Below are 22601 nucleotides of genomic sequence, written 5' to 3'. Positions count from 1 at the left end.
AATATCGTTGCAAGCATCCTTTTTTGAATAGGAGATGTGACCTTTTCTCTAGGCGTCAGTTCAGCTTAATAGCAAATGATGCTTCCGCAATTGGCGAGAAAATGCTTGCTTAAATTAGCATTGGTGGGTTTTTTTGCTGGGTTGCAGCAACTGAACACATCATCCCTGCTTGGGTGGCAGCCGGAGGGAAACCTTTTGCCAGTTTCCAATGTAGCCAAGGGAAGAAGAAAGCTTTGCATATGCCTGGCAAGGAGCAGCATTGCGGGTGGGGATCAAAGTTTGGAAGAAGTGATAAAGCTTTAGAAGCTCTCAATCTGTCTGGGTGCTGGCCTCCTTGCCTGTGGGCTCAACACATACTAGAAAAAACAGCAGAAGGGGCCAGTAAAAAGCAGCCACTGAAACTTCCTAGCACATGGGCAAGTAGGGAATACAAAACTGTTTGGGGTTTTTTAATGGCTAATACTAGCCAAGGATTTCCCCTTTCCTGCCTATCTCATAAAAAGAGGGGTGTCTTTGTAGACTAAGCCATTTCCCTCCCCAATGCTAGAGCAGGTACCATCTACCCATGCTTATGGTGACTGTGTTTGTATTCATGGAGAGAGGATAAGAGGCACCAGTGTCTTTAACCATCCTGTTGAATAAAGGAGCTTGTGCAGCTTGCGAGGCCTAGATGAGAAAGGCTGAACCTGCTGAAACTCCTTCATGTGAGCAGCTACTGAAAGTATAGGAGTATTTGGACCCATTTCAACCTGGCTTCAGGTCTGGCCCTGGCAGTGACCTTGTTCATTTGGTGATGCGGTTCTCACCCCAAACAATGTTTGCAAAAAATGCATATATGTTAGAGGAAAGCGTGCACAAAAAATAAGGTATTCGTGGAAAGGACGTACAAAAATCACATTTTATCAGGGAAAAGTACTAGCGGAGATATGTAGATTTTATATACAAAACTGCATATAGAAATGTGTTCGTCAGGAGAAATTCACATTCAAATGCTGGTGAATTTTCAGGAAGATTTTTTAAAATAAAAAACCACAAATCACTGCAAAAATGTGAAGAAGAGTAGGAAAGCCAGAAATGGAAAGAACTGAAATGGGCAGGTCTTTCCATTCCTAGCAGTGACTTTTACTAGGCATTGCTCTTCTCTTGCAAGCGACATGTGAAATTTAAACTGACTTTCCACATGTCTGTGTACATTCCACTCCATTCAAACCATTAGGTGGTTTGGCGTAACCATGTGGACAGGGGAGGGGCAATGCATATAAGATGCCCTTCTGAGCAGCTTTTACATTTTTTATCAAAACTTTACAAATTGCGCTAAATCACTTTTCCGGCTGCATTTGAAAACATTCTTGCAACAGCACTTCAATGTAATTGATTACTGTAAGTGGTTTTTTAAAAATTATTTCTTTCCAAAAGGCTGGAAACAATTGCGACTTGAAGACCACATATTCCCCAACAGAGTCTGTTGTTTCCAGCCTTTCCCAAGTAAATTAAACAAACCTGTGATCAATTACCATTGCAAAAAATATTTCACTTCATTTCCCCTGTATTTTTAAAACTAGGTGAAAAAGCATCATAGCACTAAAAATAGATTAACATAAACATGGAACATAACTTCAGAATATTGGTGTCAAGTCCAAATTCAGTATTGTGCCCCATCAAAATGTGGGACCGACAGATGCTGTGTAACTCACTCTCGTTTCTGGGAACTTCCTCAATTCTAATTTTGTAAATCCTCAGAGACAAATTACATATTGAGCACAGAATTTGCCCTTGTGTCTTTATTTTTTTAACCGTTTAAATAACAGCTGTGGCAGGATCAGGAAGCAATCAAAGCAAAATGGCTGTGAGATCCAGGGGAAGCAGCCTTATCTAGGCTTTCCCCTCCCCTCTTCAGCAAGGGCTCATGGGACAGCTTTTTCCCATGAGCCCATCACACAGAGAAAACTGTTATGTACTGAACAATAGGATCCAAAAGGCAGCAGTCTGATTGGTCCTAGAACAATAGGATTCAGAATGCAGCAGTCTGATTGGTCCTAGAACAATGCAGCAATATGATTGGTTGGCAGGAACCACCCAATCATGCTCCAGATAGAAGTGAATCCACAACCTGATTGGCTTACAGTAGAATTCCAGAATTAGCCAATCATGTGCAGCCCATTGTGTAAATAATGTATATAAAGCAGATACTTTGAGGGGACTTTCATTCATTCCTCCTCACCACTATGAGCTGAATAAAGAGCATGAAATGACTTTGCGACTCTGAGTATATTTCACTAGCGACGAAGGTGGGATCCCGCTGAGCTGACTGCCACACACAGCACCGCAGCACCGCCACCTGCCGCACCGCTGCCTCGCACCGTGTATCCAGGCTTCAGCTCCGGGACCCAAGGAACTCAGAATGGCAACCGACAGCAGCTTCTCGCCGTTCAACCCAGCATCTGGAGACTGGGAAGCGTACGCCTCCCGTTTCACCTTCCTCCTAGAAGCCAAAGGGATCACCGATGAAGAAGACGCCAAGAAGAGGGCAATATTCTTCAGCGTCTGCGGAGAGGAGACGTTTGAAATCGCCCGGGCTCTCCTTGCACCTGAAGACGTCGCTACTGTTCCATACAAAACAATAATGGAACAGCTGAAGGGGCACTTTTCGCCACAGCCCTCAGTGGTGGCTCGTCGAAATGCCTTCTACGCAAAGCGGCAAGCCCCTGGGGAAACCATAACCGGGTTTGTGACCTCTCTCCGCCAAGCTGCCCGGTTCTGCAACTTCTCAGAGCTGGAGAACATGCTTCGTGACCGCCTCGTCAGTGGCCTGAAGGATGAGAAGCTGCAACGACGCCTCTACGCTAAGAAGAACCTAACGTTCCAGGTCGCTCTGGAGGAGGCCCTGGCAACAGAAGCTGCCGAGAGGTCGACGCAAGAGGCACGGCCGAGCCAGCCGTCCCAACCGAGGGTCCACCACGAAGACCTCACCTACGACTCAGGATCCGACAGGGAGGAGGTGCACCGAGTACAACAGCGCACTCAAGCAGCCCACATACCACAGCTGCCTCGACGAGAAGGAGGGAACTGCGCAAGCTGTGGAGAAAGTCACGAGAGGAGGACCTGCCGTTTCCGCAACGCAGAGTGCAGGCAGTGCAGAAAATTGGAACACATCGCCCGGGTGTGTCGGGCTCGGCCCACCCGACACCAGGCATCAGATGACCCATCCAAGAGCCCCAGGTCCCGGGGCCCAACGCACCAAGGCAACTCAACGGAGCTCACGGACTTCCAGGTATACCAGTTGCCCCACCCCAACGTGGACTTGGCCCAAGCATATCAACAGCTGCCAGTAGATGAGGCTACAGCAGAGGCACAGACGATTGTGACGCACAGAGGAGCATTCAGGGTAAAGCGGCTGCAATTCGGGGTCAGCGTGGCACCAGGCATATTCCAGAATCTAATGGACTCTCTCCTGATGTGTTGATTGCCGGGCCCACACCCGAGGAGTTTGAGGACCGCCTCCGCACCGTTCTGCACCGTTTCCAGACGGCGGGTCTCAAGGTGAAGCGGGAAAAATGTCTACTAGGAGTGCCTCAGGTGGACTTTCTGGGATTTATGGTGGATGCAGAAGGGGTCCACCCAACTGGGGACAAGGTACGGGCCATTTGTGATGCCCCAGCGCCCAAGAACAAGACTGAACTTCAGGCCTTCTTGGGACTATTGAACTTTTACCATTCCTTCCTTCCCCACAAGGCGGCGGTAGCGGAGCCCCTACACAGACTCCTGGACAAGCGGGCTCCTTGGGTGTGGGGCCAGCGCCAGGAGGCCGCATTCCAGGCAGTCAAGGACTTGCTTGTCTCAAACTCGGTCTTGGCACACTTCGACGAGAGGCTGCCAGTTGTGCTAGCATGCGACGCCTCACCCTATGGCATTGGCGCTGTCCTGGGACACCAACTCCCGGATGGAAGAGAGGTACCGGTGGCATACTTTTCCCAGACACTCAACGAAACCGAGCGGAACTACTCGCAAATCGACAAGGAGGGTCTGGCAATCGTGAAGGGAGTAAAAAAATTCCATGATTTCTTGTATGGGCGGCCCTTCACTGTGGTGACTGACCACAAGCCGTTGCTGGGCTTGTTTGCCCCCGAAAAGCAGACCCCCCAAGTGCTGTCTCCTCGCGTCCTCAGGTGGTCAATTTTCCTTGCCAGCTACCAGTATGCACTGATTCACCGCCCTGGGAAGGCGATGGGCCATGCGGACGCCCTCAGCAGGCTACCACTACCGGAAACAGGCCCTGACCCAGCACCTGCACAAGAGGTTATGAGCCTGGAGCTGCTTCCCGACTGCCCCATTCAGGCACAAGAAGTTGCACACCATTCCAAGAAAGATAGGGTCATCTCCCGGGTCCTGGACTGGGTGTGGAGGGGATGGCCCAGCAGCAGCCCTGGGCCAGAATTCGCCAGCTACACAACCCGCAAACATGAACTGTCGGCCCACAAGGGGTGCCTGTTATGGGGAAGCAGGGTCGTTGTTCCCCAGCCCCTCCGCAAAAGGGTCCTCACAGCCCTACACAAGACACACCCAGGGGTAGTAAGAATGAAAGCCCTTGCCAGGAGTTATGTGTGGTGGCCGGGGATCGACGGAGAGATAGAGGCCTAGGTCAAACACTGCCAGGCCTGCCAAGAATCCTGCCCAGATCCCCCAAGGGCCCCAGTCCAGTCCTGGGAGTCCGCCCGAGCACCATGGTCACGCCTGCATGTGGACTTTGCTGGCCCCTTTCAGGGGAAAACATTTTTCATAGTGGTGGACTCCTACACCAAATGGCTGGAAGTCGCACTGGTACCGTCCACTTCTACGTCCGCAGCCATCCGGGTCCTACGCAGGCTGTTTGCAACCCACGGGCTCCCTGACACTCTCGTCTCAGACAACGGGACTGCATTTACGTCAGGAGAATTCCAAACCTTCACAGCGCAGAACGCCATCCGCCACATCCGTTCGGCGCCATTCCACCCAGCCACCAATGGCCAAGCAGAATGCATGGTGCGGACCACCAAGGACACCCTTCGCTGCATGACGCAAGGGGATTGGGAGTACCGCCTTGCCACATTCCTTCTAGCACAGCACAGCACCCCCAGCTCAACGACTGGCCGGAGCGCCGCTGAACTACTAATGGGTCGGCGCCTTGCAATCAGATTGGACCGCCTTCACCCCGATAGAGCTCAGGATGAGGTAGGGGTGGGGGAAGGCAGGAACCCCCGGACCTTCAAGGCCCAGGACCCAGTATACGCAAAGAATTTTGGGGCAGGCCCTGCATGGGTACCCGCCACAGTCACCAGGGTCACTGGCCCCGTGTCGTATGAGGTGCTAACGGATGGGGGGCAATGCTGGCGCCGCCACTGTGACCAGATACGGCGATGATTCCCGGGAGAAAACCAGGAGGAGGAGGACAGGTCAAGGGAGTCCCAAGGGAACAGTGGGGCAGTGAGGCCCATAGAGCAGCAGGGGCAAGCAGGAGAGGCAGAATCAGTAAATACAGAGAGGACCCGTGAGGCCGAAAGGACACCAGAACTAGAACTACGACTGAGCGAGCAGGTTGCACCAGACCAAACAGCCCCATCACAGCCAGCATCCTTGGAACACGAGCCAGAACCTGAACCCCGGACCAGGGAACACCCCAGGCCGCAACGCACACGTAGGCCGCCGGCATACCTTGAGGACTATGAATGCGACCTCCCGGGCAGGACTGGAACTTAGAGGGGAGGGGTGTTATGTACTGAACAATAGGATCCAAAAGGCAGCAGTCTGATTGGTCCTAGAACAATAGGATTCAGAATGCAGCAGTCTGATTGGTCCTAGAACAATGCAGCAATATGATTGGTTGGCAGGAACCACCCAATCATGCTCCAGATAGAAGTGAATCCACAACCTGATTGGCTTACAGTAGAATTCCAGAATTAGCCAATCATGTGCAGCCCATTGTGTAAATAATGTATATAAAGCAGATACTTTGAGGGGACTTTCATTCATTCCTCCTCACCACTATGAGCTGAATAAAGAGCATGAAATCACTTTGCAACTCTGAGTATATTTCAAAAACACTGGGCGAAACCTTGCCCGGTATTTTGCTGCAATCTATGAGCCACAGTGCTGCCGGGCAAAGGCTTATTGGTTACAGAATGTGGCTTACAGGTCACAAACACCCTGGAGCTGCTTTTGGGGAAGAAAGATGCCATTTGTACCCAAGGCAACTTTCCTCCAAATAAAAAATAGCAGCTTGGTGTGAGGGTATTTTCACGAGGTCCACAGCTTGGGGTTAAAGGACTAAAACCCTCTCCCTTGCACTGTGGTCCTGATCCTGATTGGGCCTCCCAACAACTGCTGTTTGAAGTTTAAGAAACTGACAAACAAGTCCAAACGTCACCTTGGCTTCCCCCAAAGAATCCTGGGAACTGTAGTTTGCTAAAGGCGCTGGGAATGGCGTCGAGGTAAACTGTAGTTCCCAGGGTTCTTTGGTGGAAGCCATGTACTTTAAATGTATGCTGTGCATGTGACTGTAATCATTATATATCACCTTAAGGCTTAATGTACAGTTTGCCGGAGTAAGGCAGTAAATTGATATTCTTCCTCTAGCCATGGTGAAGCCTCCTTTTTGCCTCAGGCTGACAGAGCATTTCCTTTTTACACATTTTCCTGTGAGTTCCTTTAGATTCATTTATGTAAACCTCTTTCCAGTGTGTTGTGACCTGCCTGACATCGTGCAGAGATGAGCCCTTTATGACTCAAGCAGTCTATGGGACAATCGACGTCTGGGCACAGAATGAAGTCAAACGCTTGCCTCCTTGTTTGAGAATAATGCAAAAAGGGTGAGAATCCCAAGATTTCACAAAGATCTTACAGAACGGATTGCATCAGGGTTTGGCCAACTCATTTCTGAGCAGAATCCAGAGTCTCATTTCTCATTGCTTTGTTTGGATCGAGGGATTTTTGGCACCATTTATAAATTCCATATTGACAGTTTGTCACCACATTTGTCATCACAAATAATCTACAAAACAGGGATTGTGATATTATTATTCAGTGGTTCAACATCTGTTATGATTACTTGCACATGCAAGTATTTATAAAATGCTTCACTGGTTTCCATAGGATCATAGAATTGAAAGGTTGGAAGGGACCCCAAGGGCGATCTAGTCCAACCCCCTGCAATGCAGGAATCACAGCTAAAGAATGCCTGACAGATGGCCACCCAACCTCTGTCTAAAAACCTCCAATGAGAGTCCAGCACCTTCCAAGGTAGTCTGGACTTTTTATGTCACACACATTCCACAGAAACCAGTCCAATATTCCCATACTGTATCTGAGAGCTGATTTTTAAATTACTAGAACAGTGTGGGTATTGCTACCTCATGACACTGGCAATGCAGTGAAATCCGATACCTGCATAGTAAGAGTGGATCGTGCAGAACACGACAGCACCAACCATGGTGGGAGATAGGACAGCAGCATCCTTACTTATCACACTGATCTGCATGCAAAGTGGATTCAGATGTTACTAAAGCAGCCTAGGAAAGAGTTGTGTGATCTTTGCCATGTATTTCATTGTTTCTTCAACTTGTAAACCACCTTGTGCATATAGTAATATTGAAAGGCTGTTTACAAAGTAAAAGGGAAATGAAATTAAAAAGTTACCGGGAAGCAGCAACCCTGTCACTCTCCTAACGCTCTGAGAGTTTGTTCGTGGAGAGGGTTGCCACCACTGTAGACCAAGGGCAGCTCTTCCTCTCTCTGCTATACAAAGGAATGGTGATACCAATGTGCATATGGTATGTGCAAATAGATGCTTGGGGATTTGAATTGTGCAGGGATGCCGCATGGTTCACCTCCATAATAAATTGTGGGTTGTGGTAGTGCAGTGATAATAACAGCAGCATAAACTGCATTTCATCTCCAGCACAGAACACTCAGAGAGTGTTTTGCGGGTGGCACTGAGTATAGATCAACCTGGCTTCCTCACTTTCGAGGTCAGCAGCAGCAGCAAGAACACAGGGCTGCTAATGTTTGGTGTTGCCAGCTTACTTTCATTGGAAGCATTCTGCCTTCTTATCATCCTCTTGAAACAAATGGTAGGTCCTGCCGGGCATCGTTACCACAGTTTTGTCTGTGTCCAACTCCAGGTGACTCGGGAAAAGAGGCGTAGCTCAAGGGCAGTAATGCTTCTGAATACCAGTTGCTGGAAATTGCAGGCAGGCAGAGTCCTCAGGTTCTGCTTGTGGGATTCCCACAGAATGGCCACTGTGAGAACAGGATGCGTGAGTAGAGGGGCCATTGGCCTTGATCCAACAGGCGCCTCTTATGTTCCTGTGATCACATGTATTGAGTCCCCAATTATGGCCATAGCTATGTTTTGCTGTGAAACAGTTAACAGCATCCAGCCCAGCATAATAGCTTAGTGATTTCATGTGAATATGAAAAAAACAGTTTGTGGTTGGGTCTAAAACCAAGCCAAACCCGGTGGTTTGGGGAGAGCTTGATTTGGGTTAATTGGTTTGTTTGAGCATGAAAGCCAAAATAAACTCCAGGGCTTCTGAAACCATGCTAATAAAGCAAACAGTCTTTGAGGGGGTCTTAGAAGCTAGAGTCACCTGGAGATGTGCATCTCAATTCATATTTCAATTCGCATTTCAGAATTCAGAAATGTGTTCAGAAGCAACCGTCAGGTTCTGGTAACTGCTTCAATATGAAATAATCGGGTTACACCCTTCCAGCTTTCCTTCTCCAGACCAATTTGGTACTGCTATAAAAAGAAGAACACAACCCTTGACAACCCAGTGCTGTGGTGAATTATATCCAGCCAGTGGGCCAAACTGTAATCTCCCCCACCCCTCGTGGGGTGAATTTGGCAGGTAGGCGGATCCACCCACCGGTTAGTCACCTGACATCGTAATGATGCCATGTGACCTTTTTCGCCCACATGGGTCTTGCAGAGCACTCCACAAGATGGTGTTTTGCAGAGGGCTTAGCAAGGCCCCACCCCAGCTGATAGACTGGAAGGATAAGCCTTTCTTTGAAACAGGGCTATAATCAGTGCTTTTTTTATGGGGGAACGCAGTGGTATGCACACCCTGAAACATTTTGTGGATCTAAATTTGGCCTCACTGAGGGGCAGTATTTCAATAGGAGTAGGAAAATGAGAGTGCCCCTAAACATTTTTTTAGGGGAAAAAACAAAACAAAACTGGCTATAATTGAGGGAGCATGTCTGAGCCCAATATGGCTTCCCATTGCTATAACCCTATTGTGAAGCCAATGCATTTTAAAAGCTCATCTGAATCACGCCAGTAATAAAGTTGCAATAACAAGAGCGAGCAGAAAGGAGAACAAAACAAGCAAAAAAACAACAACCCCAAAACAAAACAAAAGGTAAGTGGTGGGATGGCTTTATGAAACATTTGTTCATGTGGAAACTTCCATTTGTTTCCATGGGGATGGTCAGGAAAGTAAGGATTACTCACCAAAAAGGCTTTCAGGATCTGTCTCACCATTAAGGTTATTTTGAAAAGCACGAGCTTTAAAACAGCATGATTCGTTCAGCTGGACGCACTGAATAGTCAGTCAAAAGGAACATTTGGCTTTTAATTTTTGTATTTATGGTCAATGGGTATTGGGGTTTTTAATAGCATTAGCTGCCTTAGGTACCGCATTTAAAGTATAAGAATGAAATTTAAAAATACAGGTGGACCTGAAATTTTAATCATGGGCATTCTTAAGAAGCAGCTTGCTGTCTGAGACCATAAAAAAGCTAACATTATTTCAACACAACTTCACCAAAGATGCAAATTTTCAGAAAGATGCAAATCTATTTTTGAGGTAGAATGAAAAAATGCATATCATCACACTTCGTATAGGTTTCATTAGAACCATAGTCAACCCAGTGTGTCAAGGCAAGCTTCCATTTTCTCTTCTTTTGTTTATTTATTTTTTTCAAATTATTGGAATGTTGCAAAATCTATACATCTGCACATTACAATTCATGCATGGTAGTAATTCCTAAGCCCCCTTCTTATTTTCATATACACACTTTCTTTATTGGCCAATTACTTCTTCCATATAAAGGAACCATGGCAAATCCAAGAAGAGAGCTGTGATGAGACACAGTGGCGTAGCGTGGGTTATCAGCACCCGGGGCAAGGCAAGTAATTTGCGCCCCCTAACCCGTGGATTTGCGCCCCCTAACCCGTGGATTTCCCTAACCCCCAGATGTTGCGCCCGGTGCGGCCGGCCCCCCCTACACCCCCCACGCTACGCCACTGATGAGACAGATCTTTGACAGTGCTTTCCCCGACTTCTGACTTAAACTGATCTGCAGAGTGCCATGCATGGCCTAGAGACACTGCTGAAGCAATTGTTCTCTCAACATAGGCAAAGAGGGTTGTTAGCACTAGATTGCTCTGTAACAACCCCCCCCCCAAAAAAACCCTGGTTTTCTGGGTGTGTGATGTGGAAGCCAAAACATTTAGCTGCCAGATGTGAAGGCAAAGATGGCGTACCCTTCCCATTCCACGTACAGAAACCACCTGGACTGGTTGTTAGTAATAGTAAACTCTATTGCACCTGAAACAGCAGGACAGATTGGTGGCAGAGGCAGGGCAGGCTAAGTGGCAACAGAGCAGAATGGTGGGGAGTGGGGCAGCTCAAGGGGAATAGCTGGGGGCTGCCCTTCCTCAGCATCTGCCACCTCAGGCAGCTGCTTCCCTCTGCCTAATAGTAGGGCCAGCCCTGTACAGTGGTACCTTGGGTTAAGAACTTAATTCGTTCCAGAGGTCCGTTCTTAACCTGAAACTGTTCTTAACCTGAAGCACCACTTTAGCTAATGGGGCCTCCTGCTGCCACCGTGCCACCAGAGCCCGATTTCTGTTCTCATCCTGAAGCAAAGTTCTTAACCCGAGGTACTATTTCTGGGTTAGCAGAGTCTGTAACCTAAAGTGTCTGTAACCCTAAGTATCACTGTATATAAGTTTACAATGGTATCATATTTTGTTCCACAAAGGGAACCATCCCACACTCCTTTGCCCTGTTCAATGTGCTAGGAGGGAAGGAGGGTGTGAGAAGTCAGGAGCTAGTCCCATACAGAACACAGTGGCAATGCATGGCTAATTGTTACACACCTATAGCTGTAGGGCACAGCAGCCCTGGGAACCTGCACATATAGGGAACAATAGCAATAGCCAGGAGAGTGGCTGGAGGCCTGATGCACGTCCCTCCCACCCCGGCATTCAAGAATCCCATCAGTGTGGTTTTAAAATGTGAAAGCTGCACTACAGGAAAACTATGTGCAAAGCCTAAATGGGTGTCACTCTGGCTCTTACCTTGATGGCATGAGCTCCGCTGAGTCATACAGCCAATTGGACTACTCCAAGACAGATTAAAGGGTGCTGTCATCATAAAGTTGTGAGGTAATTAAAAAAAAGAGTATAGATATCTTTTGAGGGTGTCTTGGTGTCGACATGACCCACTGATGACTTGCTGCAAATGAAGTTCACGCCTAAACAATTTGCTAAAACGGGTTTGGTCAAAGCCCTTAAGACTTAATGCTGGAACAAGCAAGATTCACTTATCAGGCCTGCGGTGTTTGAGCAGAAGAGAAGAAAGGTTAGCATATAAGTTGTGAGCCGCTCTGTGATCTTCGGATGAAGGGTGGTATACAAATTTAATAAGTAATAGTCCAGCATTCAGGTCCATATTTAGCTAGGTTTCAAACAAAGCTGATAGGTCGTATCAATGATCAATTTTGAAAATTCTTCTATAAATGCTGGTACAGTTTTGATATAACAGACTACAGGTGTGTTGCTTTGTATCCATCTTTCTGGAGCTTCCTGGCTATTCATTTGTAGTTTTCTTCTGAATATTACATTCTAGAAAATGTGTGCTATAGGATTAAAATGAGTAAGGAAAACACAAACCACTCTGTGGACACCTATTCATATGCATCGGGGTGGGGAACCTGCAACCCCCCAGATGCTGCTGGACTACAATTCCCATCATGCCTGACAAAAGCAATGCTGATTGGGGCTGATGGGAGTTGGAGTCCTACGTCACCAGGTTCTCCACTCCAGGTATATATCAATGGCAAGCAGTGGTTGAGCCAACTTTCATAGTTATAACTTGGTTTCCCTCCGTAGTTCTACAGAACATTCACTGTGTATAAACGTGGCCACACCTTCTTCCTGTGTTAACTCAGCCACACAGGCATAGGGGAGGCCATAAAAGGTGAGGCATGGTGATATCATAGCTGGCGTGGCTTCGTGTTTCATTCTGTTGCCTGTTTAAACTTGTGAAGGGTTCCGCCTCCCCCGCCCTTGGGTTCTGATGCTCCCAGTTTAGAGAGCTCACCTGGAGTACAGGTGTGGCAACACTTAACACAGACTCAGGGAGCCAATCAGATAATTTGGAACCTTAGCAAGGAGCCAATGTGTGAGAAGGTTCATTGACTCCCGTTCATCTGTTACACAACTGAAGATAAACGTATTCATGGCAGGCGGCAGTGAAAGATGAAAGGGTTGGATGGCACCAGGGTGTCTTGAAGAGATGGGAAAGGAAATGAGAACAAAAGCAATTAACGTATTTGACGTTTCATGCAGCAATTGCAGTTCACATGTGAAGTTTTCACAACACAAACATGCTTCTCCCAAGTCAAGCTGACATAGTACGTGCTGTTTCTACACTTTCCTTCAGACCTGAAACGAAAACAAAGTTTGGTGTGATTCATCAGGTGAGCTCCAGATAGACTGAACTATTGATATCAGTCCCTTTTTCATAACTTTATGAAAAAGGAAGCCTGATCTTATGGTTCCACTATGATGGTGTATTATACCGTAGTGTAATATACCGTAGTGTAATATACCGTATTTTTCGCTCCATAGGGCACACCGGACCATAGGGTGCACCTAGTTTTTAGGGGGGGAGAAAAAAAATTATTCCCCCCCCCAGCCCCAAAGAGCAAAGAAGCCAAGACAGCTAGCGGGAACTCCTGCTGGGCTCTGCAGCCTGGCGGATAGCTGCCCGAAGCCCGGGGTGTGCAGTGCTGCGCTCCCCGGGCTTTGGGCTGCAGGCAGCTATCCACAAGCCTGCGGAGCGTGGCAGGAGTTCCCACCATGCTCCGAAGGCTTGCGGATAGCTTCCTGAACCCTGCATTCGCTCCATAGGATGCACACACATTTCCCCTTCATGTTTGGAGGGGGGAAAGTGTGTCCGATAGAGCGAAAAATACAGTAATGCTTGTTCACAGGTTACACAAGACATCGGTACAAACTGTCTTTACCCAAGTACAGTCAAACCTCGGTTGTCGAACGTAATCCTTTTTGAAGACCATTCAACTTCCAAAAAGTTTGACAAGCAAGGATCAAAGTGTGGTCAACGAAGTCAATGGAGAAAAAAGAAGAAAAAATTCCCTGGAAGCCATTCAGCTTCTGAAAATCATTTGAAAACCGGAGCAGTTACTTGTGGGTTTTTGGCATTCGTGAGCCGAAACATTCCAAAATGGAGGCATTTGCGAGCTGAGGTTTGACTGTACAGGTGTCAGTGTGTACAAGTGTTGGTGTGAAAGAGTGTGCACAGGTACACAAACTAGACATTTGTTGAACATTACCTGTACACGTGTACAGTTCAACTCTTTGTGTACATGCGCAAGGGTGGTTTCAAATGTACACACCTCAGCTTAACCATGGCTTAATTTTTCAAATCAGATGAAAGCTGCTTTGATAGGAAAACACATCAAATAGCAAAAACGGCCAGATACATATGGAATGTGGCTCATGTCATGTGCACTCAGCTTCCGACACCAGTAGTGGAAGCACACTAGAGCCGGAGTAAACAGTAATGTGTACACAAGCTAAGAGTTTTGGGGGATATGCAATGAACTCTGAGTGGAAGTGAAAACCAACCATTTAAGAACTGAAGAGCTTCCTTGGTGCTACCAAGGGGAAATAAACCCCTTTCAATGTGTGGTGCATACGGCAGAATGGGCGGAGGAAGAGAACTATTAAAGCTGCAAAGGCAAACAAAAACACACACAAAAAACCAACGTGTCCCTTGTTAACTCTGAACATGCATTAATGTGCACTACATTAATTAGGCAATATTGTTTGTTAATTAATCAGCAACGCATGCACCAAAGGGGATCACTCTCGCTTCATAACAAGGGGGCAAGAAGCAACTCGCATATTCAATTTATTGTTGACTCTCGTAATAAATTAATTACAGAGTCTCCTTCACATCTACACAATGAAGCCTATGAAGCTCCCTAGTTAATTAAAAAACTAGTTCAGCAAAATAGCAAACATTTATTTTAAGCCATTTGTGTGTGGCAAACAAAGATGGTGGTGCCTTTTTCTTTCAGTCCTGAGAATGGTTAGGGCTGCGTCTTGTAGGCCTTCCCTGCCTTAACCAGGAAAATATGTTCCACTCTGCTTCCAGGAGAATGATACACCAGACAAGCGCCTTGTTTCCAAGCGACCTAATATTGCATCCAGTCAGCATTGTGTTGCTGTTTAGCGCCAACTGTGTCCCCCCAGAGTGCAGATTCTGTTCGATGCAGAGTTTTGAGTGCCTGCAAAAAAAGGGTTAGGAAGCTTCTCTCCTTTGCCTGCATTTTATTTCCCTGTTCTCTCCAGGGCCTCAAGTCTCCAGTCAGATGGGCACTGGGATCAGGGGCGGAGGAAGGGGGCGGTCCTCCCCAGGTGTCATCACTGAGGGGGGTGACATTCGGTGCCCACCCACCTGCCCGCAACTCCCAAACCTACTCCGAGCTGTTGGGGGAATAATAATAATAATAATAATAATAATAATAATAAATTTTATTTATATCCCGCCCTCCCCAGCTGAAGCCGGGCTCAGGGCGGCTAACAACACTAAAACAGTGCAACATTATAAAAACATTATAAAAATTAATTAAAATCAAAATTGATGGCAACCATAAACTAAAGTTTTGTAAAGATTGCCAAAGGAGGGAGTCAGGCTGCGCCCTGACCAAAGGCCTGGTGGAACAGCTCTGTCTTGCAGGCCCTGCGGAAAGATGTCAAGTCCCACAGGGCCCTTGTCTCTTGTGACAGAGCGTTCCACCAGGTTGGAGCCGCAGCCAAAAAAGCCCTGGCTCTAGTTGAGGCCAGCCTAACCTCTCTGTGGCCTGGGACCTTCAAGATGCTTTTATTTGAAGACCGTAAGTTCCTCTGTGGGACATACCAGGAGAGGCGGTCCCGTAGGTACGAGGGTCCTAGGCCATATAGGGCTTTGAAGGTTAAAACTAGCACCTTAAACCTGATCCTGTACTCCACCGGGAGCCAGTGCAGCTGGTATAGCACCGGATGAATGTGATCGCACAGCGAAGACCCCGTAAGGAGTCTCACTGCGGCATTCTGCACCCACTGGAGTTTCTGGGTCGGGAAGGGGCGGAGCTGTGCTGCCTTGCTGGCAGGCAGGAAGGAAAACGCTGGTGGTTCCACAGAAGACTAGGTGCAGAAGAAGGATGTCCTAAACTTTGGAACACTTGCCAATCACATCCAGGGGGAAGGCAGAAGCACAGTACAGTGGTACCTCAGGTTAAGTACTTAATTCGTTCTGGAGGTCCGTACTTAACCTGAAACTGTTCTTAACCTGAAGAACCACTTTAGCTAATGGGGCCTCCTGCTGCCGTTGCGCTGCCAGAGCACAATTTCTGTTCTCATCCTGAAGCAAAGTTCTTAACCCAAGGTACTATTTCTGGGTTAGCGGAGTCTGTAACCTGAAGCGTATGTAACCTGAAGCGTATGTAACCTGAGGTACCATTGTATATATCAGGGCAGCCAATGTGCTGCCCTCCAGATGTTATGGGCTACAACTCCCATCACCCCTGACCATTGGCCATAATGAGTTGATGGGAGTTGTAGTCCAAAACATCTTAAGATGTTGGCTACCTTTGGGGGCTACCCCTGCTGTAAATGTGAAGCAACTATGGGCCACAGCTTCTATGTGTTCATGGTTAGAAGGCTTCAAGAAAACCAGTATGGGCTTCTTCTTTCATTCTGAATGAAAGCAGTTATACTTGCCAAGAGTACACTGATGTTCTGCTAGGTTTCCAAATGCTTGTCAGGAGGCTTATCTGCTACAAGCCTCTGAAGTTCACTGATATTCAGTGGTTGTCAAAAACTGACGTTATTTATTGCTCAAGTCTTCCCACTGAAGGGATCAAAAAAAGCTGAAGAACTAAAATTAAATGCTACTTGATGCCGTCCCTTAGCCTAAAGGCTGAAAACACAAAACCAATGACCTGATGCATATGTGACAAATGAATCATCTTTTGTTTGAACCTTGCCTCATTTCTCGGTAATCCAAGCTCTTACCTATACCGTTAAACCTTCAGCAGTGGTCCTATATCTCATCAACACTGTTAAGAATCAGATGGGGTCCCATTTATCATTCTTATGATCTGATCCTTCCAGCAGAGCCTGTTTTTTTATAATAAGAAAAACAACAACAATAATAGAAGTTCTGTTATCTCCAGGTTCATCAAGTGCTTAATGCTTTGTTGCTGCTACCTGCACATTGTCTTTGGCTTGACATTGGAGGTTTTCCTTTCTTATTCCCATTGCTACTGGATTGCAATTTCTCATAAATAAGAAATCAAGGGGTAATCCTGTACACACTTACCTGGGACTGAGCTCATTTTAACTCAGTGGGGCATACTTCTGAGTAGACATGTATGCGCTGTTAGGACCAGAATGGGTTCTGTATTTTCTGTTTTGCAAAACTGCATCAAAGACTTATAACAGGTAGTGAATTGGTAGAATCTGTAGATCAAATGCCTGAAAGTTTAGAGAAATAATCAGGGCAATTTTAATTGGCAGGGCTGCAACTGAAGTTTTGTTTGTAACAGGCCAAAAAAAGGAAGAAGAAGAAATTGAAGGTGCCCTTTCCATCAGGTAGTGAGTGATAACTTCCACTTTTTAAGAGGTAATTTGGCTTATTATTCTTCAATGTCACAAAAAGGCAGAATTTTGATGCATTGGTAGTATGCAAAATTATTTAAACAAAAGGCAGGTGATCAATCAACTAAAAGCTCTTTTATCAGCTGTTATAATGTTACATTAAGCAGCTTTGTATACAGCAAGGAACTAGATAAGTAGTAGTAGATCAAAGTGATGGAGGACTGGAGACAGTGATAGAGCTTCATTCCTGCAAGTATTGTAGTGTGCTAACTAAAGTAACAGTGCAGCAAGATCCTACATGGTTTCTAATACTTTAGACAGAATTACAATAGGCTGCAAACAAGTTCCATGGACTTCAATTCTACTAAAGGACTACAGAGTGAAGACGACAAGGAATTCTGCAAGAACAGGAGCCACCTTTGACAAAGGATCTGGGTTGCCCTTCACAGTGAAATTTGGCTGTATGTGCCAATGATGCCATATGATCAATATGAGTGCACACATATAACACAACTTATTGGAAATTAGGTGGTTTAATAGAGTGAGTAGGTGTACACCTAAATGTACATCTCATGATGACCACAACATGAAGCCTTGTGGGCATGGATCATTACAGATATGATGTACCATTTTTGTCTCCTGGTATCACCTTGAACATGATGCTTTTTAGTGAAATGTATTCACACTTTTAGCTGTGACTCATGAAGTGCAAAGACATTTATTACATTTGCATGCATGCACACACCCCAACATAAAGTTCTTTGGATGGATTTCAGTAAATAAATGGGGGGAATTGAAATGCAAAGTAAAACAAATATAATCAAGAAATTTTATCATAAATGTAGCTGCCATCTTATGCACAGTTATCTGGGGGTAAGCACCATTGAAGATGGAACACAATTAAGTTTTCCTTGTGAGAAAACATGTACAGAATTTCTCTCTGTGTTAGCTGGGCATCACGTGAGACAAGCATTTGGCTACTAAAATTCAGTTAGCTTTTGCAAAGTGGCTTGCCTTCTATTCACTCTCTCTTTGGGTAATTAGAGCCGCTTACCAGTTGACTTATGGTGTTGGAGGAGACTCTTGAGAGTCCCATGGACTGCAAGAAGATCAAACCTCTCTATTCTGAAGGAAATCAGCCCTGAGTGCTCACTGGAAGGACAGATCCTGAAGCTGAGGCTCCAATACTTTGGCCACCTCATGAGAAGAGAAGACTCCCTGGAAAAGACCCTGATGTTGGGAAAGATTGAGGGCACAAGGAGAAGGGGACGACAGAGGACAAGATGGTTGGATAGTGTTCTCGAAGCTACCAGCATGAGTTTGACCAAACTGCAGGAGGCAGTGGAAGACAGGAGTGCTTGGCATGCTCTGGTCCATGGGGTCATGAAGAGTTGGACACGACTAAACGACTAAGCAACAACAACCAGTTGACACATGTGCACCACACAAAAAGCCTCTGTACTTTCTTTTTGAGGCACCAATACATTATTATTGGCCTGCAATTAAGAATACATATGCCAATGTGTTGTGCAACAGGACTGAAGCATGTTCACCAGCAAAGGAGATTAGTCTCAAAAGATAGCCAGGCTATGAAACCTTTCAAATTTAGAGATATTATCTCTAAATGAGAATTCAATCATACTGCATTAGGCAGGTGTGTTCAAAGTCAGGTGTTTTTGCTTCCTCCCTGTGCCCCTGCCTCCCGCTCCCATCTTTGGTCGTTGCCATTCAGCAAGCAATTCACTCAGGTCAAAAGTATTTCAAGCCTCGCTAGCATAATAGCAACAATTTAGAGTAATTTTCTGTAGGCTAGACAGATCTCATCTGTCTAGGGTGAAAGTTTCTTGAATGCAAATTCCAAGGTCAAGTAGCACCTTCAGAATTATTTTATGCAGGACACCAGAGAAAGGTTGGCAGAAATGTTTAACCTTAGGCCTGGCATCAGCACACAGAGTCACAGGGCAAATGAGGGCATCAGTCTCCCCTTTTTAAAATTAAAATTAAAATTAAAAATACCAGTGTCATATGGCCATTCTGAGTCTGCCTTGTGAGCCAATGGTACACCATTGAAATTACACCAAGGAAAGGGTTTTCTGGAGCAACAGCCTTTATGACTCATATGAAGTCTGTTAGTGCAAATAGAACAAAGCCAGAACAAATTCCTTCATTGCAATTAGCTACTGAGCCTGGCTGGGAGGAATCATACATGTAAAAGTGAGGTTTTGCATTTGTTGAAACCTCAGGCCTGTACTCAAAACCCTCCCATTAACACCCACTCTTTCCAAAAGTGATTATTCAGACACATAGCTGTCAACTTTCAGATTTGAAAATAAGGGATCAGCAGCCTCACCTGTCCCGGGGACAATCTATGGGATATCTAACAATCCGGGATAGCAGCGGGAAGCAGCAGGAAACATCGATGGAATAAGGGAATATCCCACAAAAAAGGGAAGGTTGACAACTATGTTCAGACAACACTCTTGTGACTTCTTTGTGGGGGGGTGGAGCAGTCATTTGTTGCATCGTTTTCCCCTTAGTGCAGATTACGCAGGACAAATACTAACAATTGTACTGTGGTCACAAAGGACCTCTTCCTATCTCTCCAGTTCAGTCTTGTCGATGCTTTGCTTCCATAAATGTTCTCCTGAGCCGTGTAATGAAACTGGTGGTTTTCGTCAAGGACAGGAGGGGTGCTGGATAGCCAGTCCATCCCAGGCTCCTTGTGCTGCTCAGATGCTGCTACAGACTGGCTTACTACAGAAGGGAAATTTAATGAAGTGGTACCATTGAGTTAATTTATTGAGATGTTTTCTCCCAAGAGGAGGACAGAGAGGACAGACTGTCTTCAGAAGCTAGAAGTGATCCTGTATGCAGAAGAGTCATTCCTAGTTTCAATAGGTTGCAATTAATTAAAGGTTCCTTCAACAGACACACAGTCTGGGACATTCTAAGAAGATAATTAGCTCACAGATCTTTTAAATAATTGCTCAGCGATTCCTCCAAGTCATTACTCTACCCAACCTCCATCATACAAGGAATGAGTAACAAAGAAGCTTAATGCACTTTTGGAAAATGGAAGATGATTGTGTTAAATGTCTTGGGCTTATCAACAAAAAGAGGCCAACACCCTGATTTACACAGTGATAATAAAGATACGTTGGAATATACAAATTTGTTCAAGCCAAGACTCCTAAAATGCTTTTGAACTCCCTCTCCTCTATCTCTTCTTATCTCATCCTTCCTTTCTCCTACTCCATCAACTCAGCACAAACCCACCCACCCCTGTCTATAGTCTGCAACTGGCTCGTGCTCTGACAAGATAATTTATCTGAGTGGCACCACACTTGTGGATTTGATCTCTGCCCTGCACATGAGAATCTATTTTGCCAAGCTTTTTACCAAGTGACAAGGCTCTCACAAGCATGCTTATGCTTCCCTTTTCCAAGGATGGTGCCTGTTTGGTCTACATAATGAAGGTCAGACAACCATCCCAAGGTTCACTATTAAAAGAAATTATGCATCATCCGAGTCTACACAAAACATATTCTCATTCTGAAGCCTGTTTAATATAAATTATGCCATTCATGCCTATCAGACTGATGTGTACTTTTTGATTACTTTTCTTTGTTTATGACTACTTTCGTCATTATGTAAATCCTTTCATGTTGTAAGCCACCTTGAACATGCTTATAACTATGGAAAGGCAACAGACAAGTACAGCCGTGGTGGTATTCTCTCACTCAAAATAAAACCAAAGTCCGGTAGAGTTGCCCCTTAAACCTCACTTGTGGTATGGAATGGTATTTATCTGAAAGACTTCTCATCTAATATTTTCACCCGATAATATCCCCAAAGAGGCTTAAAATTTAAAATGGAGACTTTTAACCAATGTGAAACCAAAATACAAAACTGAAACAATAAACTGCAATAGCACAAAATACAAAGAACCACCATCGAACTTTAAAGTAAGAGGAAGAAAAATCAGTCACCATTCTTTTAAAATATCAGGCAAATATGATATTTATGAAGAAGAGTCTAAAACCTAGCAGTGTTTTTAAACTGATATATAGCTGGTGCAATTACACGACTAAACAACAACAAAAATAGCTGGTGGCCATTTCCATTGGAGTGATAATTTTTGATAAATTGTATGGCACCACGTTCTACATCATCTAAACCAAATGTATCATCATTAAATGATGTTTTGGAAGATACATGTTGAATAGCTCTTGAGTAAAGCAAATAGCAAATTAAAGCTTGTGGTTTTGCAAAAAAAAAAGTGATATTAAAAAGACATTTGTGGTGTAATTTTGTTTTTCTTGGACACAAACCCAGATTTTCCCTTTTGAGTTAGGCTAGGATCCAAAATACTTTGCAAGAAGCTTTTACATACTTTGGGCTCTCTTACCTTCCATCTTGCAACCGGAGCCTTCTTGCTTTAGTCCATGAGAAGACAATCCAGTCCTGCTGGATCAGACAAAAGATCAATTTAATTCAGCATTCTATTCTCATGGTGATTTCCCAGATCCCTGTGTGAAGCCCACAAGCAGAACATGAACATAATAGCCTTCTTCTATCCATATTTGACCGGAAAGAGAAAAAAAGAGGAGACATTTGGTGTATGTACAAAAGTATTATGGGTACTGTCTAAGAAGCCCTTTGCATCTCAGCCCTAAAAACATAGCAAAGCATTCTACCATTGCAGTGAACCCATCAGTCAAGCAACTTATATTTTCATTTGAAATAAATGGGAAAGCAGAACGTCTAAGGTTATCAAATCTTTGATTGTGAGCTAGCCAAGCCTTCCAGCTGACCAGTAGGTGGCTGGTGGGCGGGGCTAGCCGCATTTAAACAGCTGCGGCAGCGCTCAGCTCCCAGTCTATTCCTGTTTTTTTCAGATCTCCCGCCCTCCCTCCCTCTTAGGTCAGCTTCTTTTGCATATTGACTTTGCTATGGACTTCGGTTGGTTGCCTTGGTTGCCCAAGGGGCCTGGTAGGACTTTTTTATCCATTTGGCAAATTGGCACCAGCCTCTTGGTTTTTTTGCCTACCTCGTAGCAATTTGTCACAACTTTCTGGTATTGGCGGTTAGGCATTGGAATATGTGTTGGAGGATTGGGTATGGGCCATCATCTACCCCTCCTCTTTTGGGTATTCCGTTAAAGGAATCCGGCGGTCGTGGATCCTGTCCGATGCCCTGCTGGTGGCTAGGGCCATGGCACGACCCCTGGTGACGTCATGGGGGAACTTCCAGTTGTATTTGCATCAACAACTCCCATTGGTTGTTAACCCTGATATGACTCCCAGCTGTGCAGGGTGGAGTCTTGTATTGCTGTTTCATCCAATGCCTAAGCCAATACTACTCACATGCTGTAACCAATAAAAGTTGTGGCCTAATTTTGCCCATTAACCTAAAATAATGTGTCTTTGTGTCTTATTATACTCCTATGCGGGTGGTGGGTCCTTGACTCACAATGAGATGCTTTGAGGACAGGAGACAATTGCAGAGAAAAATAAGCCAGATCCAAGAATGCAAAGAAATCACTAGTTGCCTCGCTCAGCATTTCATTCAGCTTCAGGAGTAGATGGTGTGTGAGGGGGGGGGGGGGAAATCCAACATTTGAATTTCCTATGGAAACATCTAGGGGCAAGTAATCTCCAGCTTT

The 22601-nt window shown here is 45.6% G+C and overlaps 1 long non-coding RNA gene across 1 annotated transcript in view; it reads right to left on the bottom strand.

Moving 5' to 3' along the window:
• Positions 1-16179: 16179 nt before the first annotated feature.
• The window catches only part of LOC309333772, a 79804-nt gene continuing 73382 nt past the window's right edge, over positions 16180-22601 (bottom strand). Inside the window, exons 3-4 of the long non-coding RNA XR_014152685.1 lie at positions 21345-21400; positions 16180-16456 (exon numbers count right to left, since the gene is read on the bottom strand). This is a non-coding gene — a long non-coding RNA (uncharacterized lncRNA). The remainder of the gene's footprint in view (positions 16457-21344; positions 21401-22601) is intronic.

The sequence above is a fragment of the Podarcis erhardii genome, assembly GCF_964252035.2.
Source record: "Podarcis erhardii genome assembly, chromosome: 2".
NCBI lineage: Eukaryota > Metazoa > Chordata > Lepidosauria > Squamata > Lacertidae > Podarcis > Podarcis erhardii.
This window is presented reverse-complemented; position numbering and strand designations above follow the sequence as displayed.